The sequence below is a fragment of the Gekko japonicus genome, unplaced genomic scaffold (genome assembly GCF_001447785.1).
Source record: "Gekko japonicus isolate JY-2015 unplaced genomic scaffold, Gekko_japonicus_V1.1 scaffold3632, whole genome shotgun sequence".
Classification (NCBI taxonomy): domain Eukaryota; kingdom Metazoa; phylum Chordata; class Lepidosauria; order Squamata; family Gekkonidae; genus Gekko; species Gekko japonicus.
The window spans coordinates 39,747-49,892 of record NW_015171609.1 but is presented as its reverse complement, the minus strand read 5'-3'; the positions used below and the strand labels follow the sequence as shown (position 1 = coordinate 49,892).

The following is a 10,146-nucleotide window of genomic DNA, read 5'->3' as shown; positions in this document are numbered from 1 at the left end:
CGCGTAGAATAGTGCATGGGGGGGGGGGGGGAGAGGAAGGAAAGGCCAGACGGCCGCCCACCTTCCCTTTAAAAAAAAAAAGGAATCACGAGGATTTCCTGTCTTGTTGAGGAATGAAACGGGGGAGAGGATCAATCCCAAAGACAACCCTATTCCCCAGGAATGAGGTGTCTGTGGGGAGACGGGAGCACGGACTGACCTTCGTTTTCTTCCCCACCTTTTTTTTTATATGGGGGGTCTCAATAAGCCCCGCCCCTTGGACAAACACACCCTCTCCTCCCCCCCAATCAAGTCAGTCAGACGAGCCTCTTACCGGGTAGGGGTTCCTCCCGCCCGCCGGTCCCTCCTCCCCTCCCTCTGCACAGGCCAGGGCTGCAGGGCGAAGCCCGAGGTCCCCTGGGGAGGGGAAGATGGTCAGTTAGCAGCTCCGTGCCTTGGGCGGGGAGGGGGACGAGCGGGGAACCGACGGCGGCTCTGGCAGCGACAGCCCAGACCGGACAGACCACCTGCCCCGGCTCCGCTCGGCGATAACAATAGGGCTGCCGGCGCAGCCTCCTCGTTTATATAGCTGGCATCACGTGACACCGCCGCCGCCTAACGAGACAGTGGCTACCCCAGAGACACATGGGAGATGTAGTTACGACCAGACAAGAGGAAGTGGCGCGCCTGCGCAACAGTACTGAAGGCTACGGGTCTGAGGCGGGGAGGAAGAGACGAAGCGAACTGCGGAAGGACTTTGCTCCCTAAGTAACGGCTGTCGCAGAGGGGAAGGGGAAGCGCTGTGCGTTCTGGGAAATGGAGTCAATGAAGGTAGAAGAGCGCACGATAAAAGCGCTAATGCAAAACTGACTGTTCCGTACGCTCCATCCAGCGGTTACAAAGAGAAATGCAATCCAGTTCTTCATTATTTTTCTGCCCTCTTCTCTCAAATCCAAATAGAATAAAATACAAGCATGTAACTTTTTCCCTCTCAGCAATCCACCTCACAAATACCATGCTAACTGGGCATAGAGGGTTGTTTTTTTCTCCAGTGGCATTGTGAACAGTTTGCATCATGTCAGAACCCCAACCACAACCTTTTGTGTGTCATCAGCTGTATGAGTTTAGTTGCACTGAAAATACTGGCACAAAGATATCTCTCCCCCGTCCCCCTTTCTCTCACACACACAGCCAGGTGCCTTCATGCTTCATCAACAAAAGCAACTCCTGCCTCAGGTCTTCCCTATAAAGATTTTGTTGTTGTTCAGTCGCACAGTCGAGTCCGACTCTTCGCGACCCCATGGACCAGATCACGCCAGGCCTTCCGGTCTTCCGCTGTCCTCTGAAGTTTGCTCAACTTCATGTTCGTTGCATCTATGACACTGTCTAACCATCTCATCCTTTGCCGTCCCCGTCTTCTTTGACCTTCAATCTTTCCCAGCATCAGGGTCTTCTCCAGTGAGATACAATATAGTAAAAATTGTAAAGATACCACACAATAGAACAACCACCATGTTAAATGAGGGCATTGATTTTGCTATGTTCCTCTGGAATGCTTCTCAGAACTGCTGGGCCAGAACCCTCGAAGTTGCTAGAAACATTTGAACTCATCTCACAAACATAGTTTTAAATATGTTATCCAGTATTACATAATGTTTTATACATAATCTGGCCACTACTCACACCACTTGGCAAATTTTAAACATCTTATATTACACCCAGTGAGGTGGCAGAAGTCAGGGATAGTTTTGAATGTCACACCCCCCATGTGAAAAAAGCTTCTTCACGGTAGTCAACCACCACATCAGAGGAAGGGGTTTAGCACAGAGCTATCCCTGCTGTGCTTCGTGCAGTCCAGAGATATGAATTTTCCCTCCAATAGTATGAAGTTATCCAGTCCTGAATACTTTCCTGCAAACCTGCACAATGTAGTGAAGGCAGCCGAGAGCATCACTGGTATTCTCAGGAGTGGATTCAGCAACTTAGTTCAGCAAGACTTCAGCCTCCCTCCGTGTGGTTCCTTAGAGGCTGGGGGAAGTCTTCAGACTATGCTGAGCTGGACGGATTCATGTCAAGTGTTTTTTTTTTCAGAGTACCACCGCTGCATTATTTGAAGATGGAATCTATTTGGGCAATGTGGAATGTTAGACTTTGGCAGAACTATAATTCTTGTCACCATCAAAAGACATTTTGTGATTTGGTGTGGATGCATCATTATTAAACATATTGGTGAAGATGATGCTGAAATACTTGCTGATTTAGTTGCACACAAATAGGATCTATTTGAGGAAAAAAAGTTTTAAAAGTATCACAGGAATCTATTTTTTGGAGGGGGGACAAGTCACAGCTGACTTATGGTGACCCCATGGGATTTCAAGGCAAGAGACTAACAGAGGTGGTTTGCCATTGCCTGCCTGTGCGTTATGACCTTGGACATCACACCCATGGTCACCTCCCATCTAAATACTAACCCGGACTGCCCCTGCGTAGCTTCGGAGATCTGATGAGATGAGGTTAGCCTGGACCATCCCTCCAATATATCTTTTCCTGCTATTGCAGGCACAACAAACACCGTCCATACTGCATGCAACAATGAACCTCAAGTCTGTAACCTGCCGCTCCCTTTGCCCTAGAAAGCTCTTCCTAATTTAAAGTACAGTCTTCATGCACAAGACAAAGCAATGCTTTGACAGTGCAGCTTCCTTGCTCACCACTGGATGGAGTATCGGGGAAGGAAAGGGATGGCGGGAAAGCCCTGGCAAAATGAACACTCAACCTATCTGGCAAAGGCAGGGTTAGACAACTTCCAGAGTCACATCATGGCCTGCTCTTCTCCAATGAACCATCTGCAATTCAGCAATGGACTTTACAAAACAAACCGACAGCTTATGGATCAAGCTCTATAATGAAGCTGGGGGCCTTGCAGCCAGGTCTTTATGATTACAGAGCACACACGCTCAGCTGCCAATCACGCCACTGGGACTTCACATTCCAAGAGAGATGGAGCTCAGAAGCATGGTCTATTTGGTCCCATAAAGATTCAAACATGGTCTTCTCCTTACAAGTGGAACCACAGACAAACCTTTTATCATACCACTTCCTAAAATCAGCTATAGACAGTAGAAAGAAGGTAAAAATGTTCTGAAGTCTGGATCCAGCTATATTTGGATCCAGACAGTAGCTACGGTGGGACATTCTGGGGCCCTGCCCCACAAATAGCCATGCCAGAAACCTTTTTTTTTTTTTTTACCATGAACTAGGTAGTACTGGGCTGGCAGACAGAGGGATTGTTGGAGATGTATTGAAAGTGCGCTCCAAGCTTTTCTTGCCCTGTGGAAAGGAACTCAACAGGCATTTTAATGCCTTCTGAAGTCAATTAAATGCCCTCTGAGCTGTTGTTTCTTAGGAACTGACGCGCTCACTGCCCTGTCCCTGGAAAGGAAGAGCTAGAAACACGCTTGGAGCCTCCCCCTTTAAAGACAGACATTCAGATTAATTTAATTAACTGCAATTTAACTGCCCCCTTAAAAATTTAGATGCCCCCCTGAACAACAAACACAATCCTGGCTACAGGTCTGCCTTCGTTTGTTTGCTTGAAGTCATTCTCTTGGTACTTAGAAGGAAAAAGAGGAAGTGGGCATGAACCAACTAGGGCCACATACATATCAGGAGAGATGGATGCCTTACCAGGCACCTACACAGCATAGGTCTTTCTGCGGCAGGGTCTTGCTAGGACCAGGTGGTAGTGTCCTTCGGCGGAGGTCTTTTTCCGGCTCGGCTTCCTGGGATGGTCCTTTTATGGCGCACGGCTGCACGATGAGGTCGCAACTGGTCTCTGTCCCGGAGGCTCCGACCGTGCTTACATCACCACGCCTCCAATCGCCTCCCGAGTCGCCTGCCGTCTGCCTCCAATCCGTCGCCATGTTCTCTCTTGCCGGCTCACCGCTCATCGATTCACCGCATCGTCCAGCCGCCGCTGCTTCCCTCCAATATTGGAGGTAGGGTGCCCCCCACACTCTTAAGGAGTGGGTACCCATTTGTCTAATTGCCGTTAAGGACTTTCGAGCCGCTGGGTGGGCAGGAGCTATGATAAGGGCCGGGAGCTCACCCCGGCCACGGTGGGACTCGAACAGCTATTAAGGCTGTTCGGAGATAGTTTTACTTGCAAATAAAGCCAACAGGATTTAATTTAGCGGTGTTTGTACTTTTCATCAGCTGTGAACATATCACCAACAAGGCAAAACAGCTGTTTTTAAAAAACAACAACAAAGGACAGGGGAATTGAAGTGAAGGAATCCCCTGAAGGGATTTAAGTCAGCATACATAACAGCTCTAGGCATGATGGTTTTTGTCGCTTCCAATGTGGAAATGAAATTGGATTCAGTGCCAGGTCTGCATTGAAGCAGAGCTCTGGATACATTAAGAACCCAGCTTTTAAAAAATGAAGTGGCCAGAAATTTAATTTTCAGACTGTCTAGACGAGAGATTAGGAAAGCCTGAAAGCGGCAAAAAAGCAACTTAATTTTATAGATACGAAGCAGCTGCAGGCAGGCTTAATGTAAAAAGATGTCAGAGGGCAGTGCTTAAGCCAGATTCAGATCTAGGGTAGTTAAGAGCTTCAGCCTGATGCCATCACTGAGAAATCACAAACTGGAAGGCAGTCCTAAGAGTCTGAACAGCCTTTCAGACAGTTTACTAAGCAAGTCTCTGTCCACAAAATGTTCACACTATCGGGTTAGCCACCGAACACCATTAACTTTTGGTGGAGTTCCAATAAAACACTTAACTGAGGTCTAGGGAAGCACACTAGGATGATCCACACACAGACTGGAGCCCAGGAAAGAACACAGGGCAATGCTGTATGCTATACCCCAGTTAAACATGCAGAATAAAATCTGTATCAACGCATACAGAAGCCTGTCCAACCATCCAGACTTTCCTGCTTCACCCTCCTGCTGTAGTTCACTGAATCACCTTAAATTTTGTTCCTGGGTTAATGGACTCTCAGGGACAGCAGCACAGGGCAAAGTTGGGGTCCACAGTGCAAGGGGACATCGGATAAAAATCACCGCCACCCGTTCCGTCATTTGGATACACGTCATCATATGGCACAGTCCCAACAACCTTTCACAATAAACTTCATTGAAACAGAACATGATAAAGTGGTTTCAGGCCTGCAGCAACAGCCAGCACATGACTTTGTCACTGTGTTATGAATCACTGCATATTATAGCTCTTTTGGGGACTTACCTCCAACCTCCGTCTCAATCTCACTTCCTTGTGGGTGGTTGCATTCATCTGAAAGGTGATCACCAAACGTCTTGTTTTTCCCAATCAAAATGCTGCTTTCCCCCAGGTATGGAGAGATACCACTGGAATTCTCACGCACCCCTATCCTTGGCAGCCCTTTCAGCCTCTCACTAACAAACTTCATTACAAAAATATGGCACGCATGTACTTTTTCCTAAATGAACTTCCTGCTAGGTGCTAACACACCTCCTCAAACTATGAAGATTGCTTGGCTAGACTACTGTGTTCTCCTTGCTGGCCTTCCTTTCTGCCGTACCTCCCCCCCCTTCTTAACACAGGACACATCTGCTCAAAACCACAGCTCCCCGTTTCCAATCATGTACTTTGTAAGATCTCTGCAGTGCTTTCTGTAATTTCTGTAGCGAGTGTAAAGCTCTCAAACTATAGCCTTTACCACTCCTTGCTCTGCTTGGCAACCATGCTTCTGTGTTGTTGTCTTCACCCCATTATGGAGCATGGAAAGCCCCTCCCCTTGTTAAATCCCTCTTCAAAACCCACATCTTGTAGGACTCCTGAGCAACGTAACTGATCCCCATAGTTCTCTGTCAGCTGCCAGTCCGGTCATGTCCTCCTGTTTGCCACTTGCAAGGGACTGTGTTAGTTTTTATGTTTCTGTGGTACCTAGCATGCCATAGACATTCAATAAATGTTAATGCGCCCACCAGCTGAAGATTTCTGATCTCCAGACATACCTGCTGAAAAGTGTCAGAGGGTACCTGCTGCTAAGAACACTGATAAGCTAGAAAGATCTGTGTAAATGTGAAGCCTTTAGTTTGGAGACTGGATATTTTTCTTCTGCACCAATCCTCGTTCTCCACCACAATACACAGGCCATTTGCCCTCCAAGAGATTTGTTCACCACAATAACTGAACTGGGGAGGAGAAGGGAGGATGACTCAAGACTGCATTGCAAAAATGGTGCAACGCAAATGGAGCACTATTTGGTAACTCCGGCTTCAGGGTCTCCTGAGAACACAAGGCTGGCCCCCCCCTCACTCTGCCACCCACTGTGCTGTTTATCTGCTTCTTGACCTGGTCACCAAATAAGTGCAGGTTGCTAGATGGTGCTGATTGGCAGAGCACACAGAGCTAAGATCTTCACTTGGGTGAGAGCCACACCATGCACAGTCTTCATTACGTTTGCTTCTCCTTTCGTGGACACACTACAGCTTCTGCCCCCTCGGCACAAGACACCCTTCCATAGGTCTTGCTATCTTTGCTGGTTCTTCCTTCTTCCCTCCCACTTGTTACAAAGCCAAGACAGAGTCACTATTGTGCTCCTGACACGGCATGCCTTATTCAGAACCAGCATTCATTCATCCGCTATTCATTTTCCTGAATGCTGAACTTTCCACTTCTAGAGAAGCCTTATTAGCTGGGAGTTATGATGCAGCCTACAAGAGGGGCGGAGAGGCGATCAAATGGAGAACAGCCACGACTAAATATAGTCTGATGTCTACATGTGTTCAAGAATTTTATTCACATTTGGGGGGGGGGGGATTAAAATTCCAAGTATTTGTTCAGCATTCCAGTGCTTCTGCATTCATTGGTCAAGAGGCACTAGTTTTCATTAGCAATGAGCAACTACTCCTTTGCTTGACTGTGAATTGCAAGTAGCGTCCTTGAAACACTAAGAAAGATCTGCTTTCAATGTAGTATTCTGCACTGGCTCACAAACACTTAGCTCATGTTTTGGTGGGCTCTGTGTGGGCATGTACATAGATTCAAGGGAAGATACTGGTACAGAATGAACGCTTGGCTTTTCCCCGTCCCACCTGCCCAAACCCACCCAGATGCTAGTAAAGATACTCAGCAACAGAAGTGCTTTGCTACTTCATGATAGCTGTTCCTTCTCTTGGGAAGAAAAGCCAAGTGTGTGGCATGTCCTCCAAATTCAGCCACAAACACTTTGCACATGCACATTCTTACACGGTTACTTGGAAACCGTGGATCCTGTGTGAGGGCATTATATTGCCTAGATGGCCACACAACCATTGTCCAGACCACTGTGTGCATTGTGCATCACGTTGCCTCCTAAGCACTTGCTGAAAGCTGAACCGCCCCACTGTCTAGCATGACGATGAATGCCACTAACTGCAAAGACACAAAACCAGCACACACACACGCAACATACAAATTATTTAAAATGGCAGGTATAACAGTTTTGAAAGGATAAATCCAATTTGCAAATGGAATAAACTTGGGAAGGCTGCCAATGAAACTGAAGGGCAGCATACTCAGGACGGACAAAAGGAAATACTTCTTTACATAGAGAGTGATTAAAATATGGAATTCACTACCAGAGGATGGAGCGATGGCCACAGGAACAGACAGCTTTGCAAGGGGATTAGACAGATTCATGGAGGACACAATGGCTATTAGTCATGGTGACTAAAGGGAACCTCCATGTTCAAAGGCAGTAAACCTCTGAATATCAGTGTCAGGAAACATCATCAGGGGAAGGTCTTCATCTCTATGCCCTGTTGTTGGTCCTCCAGAGGAACTGGTTGGCCACTGTGTGAGCCAGGATGCTGGGCTAGAAGGAATACTGGCCTGATTCAGCAGGGATCGTCTTATGTTCTTGGGCCTAATGCTAGCCCTGATTAAAAAAAACATTCTAGGAATTTTGGGCTCACCAAATTCATTTTTACTTACTGTGACAAACGGAGCTGCATAGATCAATCCATGCAATCTCCAGGCCATGTTCTGCTGTATCAGCAAAGCTCTTATTAGCTTAAAAATGGTTTCCCCCACTACTGCGTTAGCAGGCAATTCAATTATAGCTAAGCAAGCAAATTGAGTCATTCATTTGCTAAAGCTGCTAATGCAAAGTAGTTTATTGGGAGAAAAAGATGGAAGTTCTCTTTAATTAGTATTTTTTTTTTAAAGAAAAAAATATACTGGTGTTTGAATAGTCTTGTCCCAATGTGACCTTGGGTACTGAACAGCTCTATTCTTGTCCCAACATGACCTTCAGTAGTGCACAGAACTATATGAACATTGATGCAAACCCAAATGCTTGACTATAAATGCCTACAGTGAATGTACTACGTGGGTCTTATACGCCTGAAACCATTAATATTAAAAACCTAAGTTTAAACAAGCTTGACACTTGTGCATTTGCCTCATCAGACCAGTCACACATTTAGAAAATGATTTAAAGTGTTGTTTTCAATTCTGAGCTTATCCCTGGATTGGCAACGCATGCACAGACGGCCACTTGGCAGTACAGTTCGTATTCTTGCCTATTTCTTGTGGTATTAAATCCTTCTGCCATTAAGACCACCCAAATAAGCAAGACCGAATTCACATCTTCCATAGCATCACTCCTGTATGGCCTTCTGAATTGGGCAGCGGCACCAAGGTTTTGTTAGGCAAGGAGGGCATGTCGGAATAAAAGACCCACAGCCGTGTTTGAGTTCATCGTTTCATTCTCTAGTTTAACAAAAACAAAACAAGAAGTATGACACCAACTATCACAGCGCCAGGAAGAAGCAGCCAACTTGTGAGCTGCCCTCATGAAGGAGGGGCTTTCAAGGGCAGAATCTGGGAGGGGGAAGGAAGGAAAGAATTCAACTGCCACTGAGTGGCATGGCAAAACTCAGTACTGCTGGCAGACTGGATAACATCATCCTTCGCCTCTTCCCAACAAGTACCACAAAACTCGCGGCAGCACAAGCTTTGTCATTTGCTCTGTACCCCCGTTTGGTTATTCTTGTAAGAGGCTAGTTCAGTTTGGGGGCTCACGGGGGAGGATTTCCTCAGTGTGAGAGTCAGCCAATCATTACCAGGAACTGAAAACAAGTCGATTTGGCTTGATTCGATACCGGGGCTCATCATGACGTCACTTTGTTCCATCATTGTCTAAACAGGCTATTGCTCGACCATACAAATCAGACTGCAGGGTCTTGGTTATTCCCTTAAAGCAAACCAAGTACAACCTTTGGCTGGCTGGGTTTGCAGGGGTGAAGCTGAGTGAGCTGTGCCATGATTATGGATTCCGATCCCCAGTGGCAACTGAATGGGGACCGTCAGAAAATGAAGCTGATCTTTATTGATTCGTATATGATGGGAATTGACGTTTTAACTACTTAAGTGCCAGTGAGATGCAATTGTTAGGGGTTCATTCCCCACCCACCCCATTATTATTGTTGTTTTTAATTTGATCAATCCCAAATTCCTGCCACCTCATCAGGGCACCATACTATACTAAAAAAACCCAATTAATTAAAAAGTCCTCCTCTCTCAGTAAAAAACATGTAAAATGGGCAAAAACTACGCCTGGGAAGACATATACATAACAAGCTTTCCCCCACATCCCTTTGCTTAGATTAAGCATAGGAGACATTAACTTCCACCTATCCGGCCTCTGTATTCCATGGTATCGCTGTACCATGCAGCAAGTTGTTGCAAGAAACTGGGAGCTTTCTGTACGGCCATGGATGTCTGTTTGATAAGGGTGCCAGGAGGCTATGAAGATGCAAGATTCATCCCTCCAGCAAGTTGCCCGCCCTTAGTTTCAGAGCATCATCTTTGAACGTGTGGCAGTCCCTTCTCTCCGTCTTTCCCTCCAAGACTAGGAAAATGCATTTTGGCATCTGTTTCAGAAGGCTGATGCCTTGACCCAAGAGACTGGTTGCTCCCCTGGAAACAGAGAGGCAGGCGCTCACGTCTCCATGGAGCTTCCACAGCCTCTGCTGTTGCCACTACCAGCCCTTTCCTGGATAATGCTACAATGACCTGCTGAAGGATTCATTCAGCATAGGCCTGTGTCAGTTCCATATACCCCAAATACCTCAGCCACATGGGTCTCTTGGCATCCTCTTTCCCCCCTTTTTTGCCTCATCTTGGGGGGGG

General features: G+C 46.7%; 1 protein-coding gene across 1 annotated transcript in view; it reads right to left on the bottom strand.

The window, feature by feature from the left end:
- CSRNP2 (cysteine-serine-rich nuclear protein 2) overlaps positions 1–510 on the bottom strand; it is a 43,311-nt gene extending 42,801 nt beyond the window's left edge. The window contains exon 1 of the mRNA XM_015419923.1: positions 314–510. The gene's annotated coding sequence lies outside the window, so the exon portion shown is untranslated. The remainder of the gene's footprint in view (positions 1–313) is intronic.
- Positions 511–10,146: the final 9,636 nt, after the last annotated feature.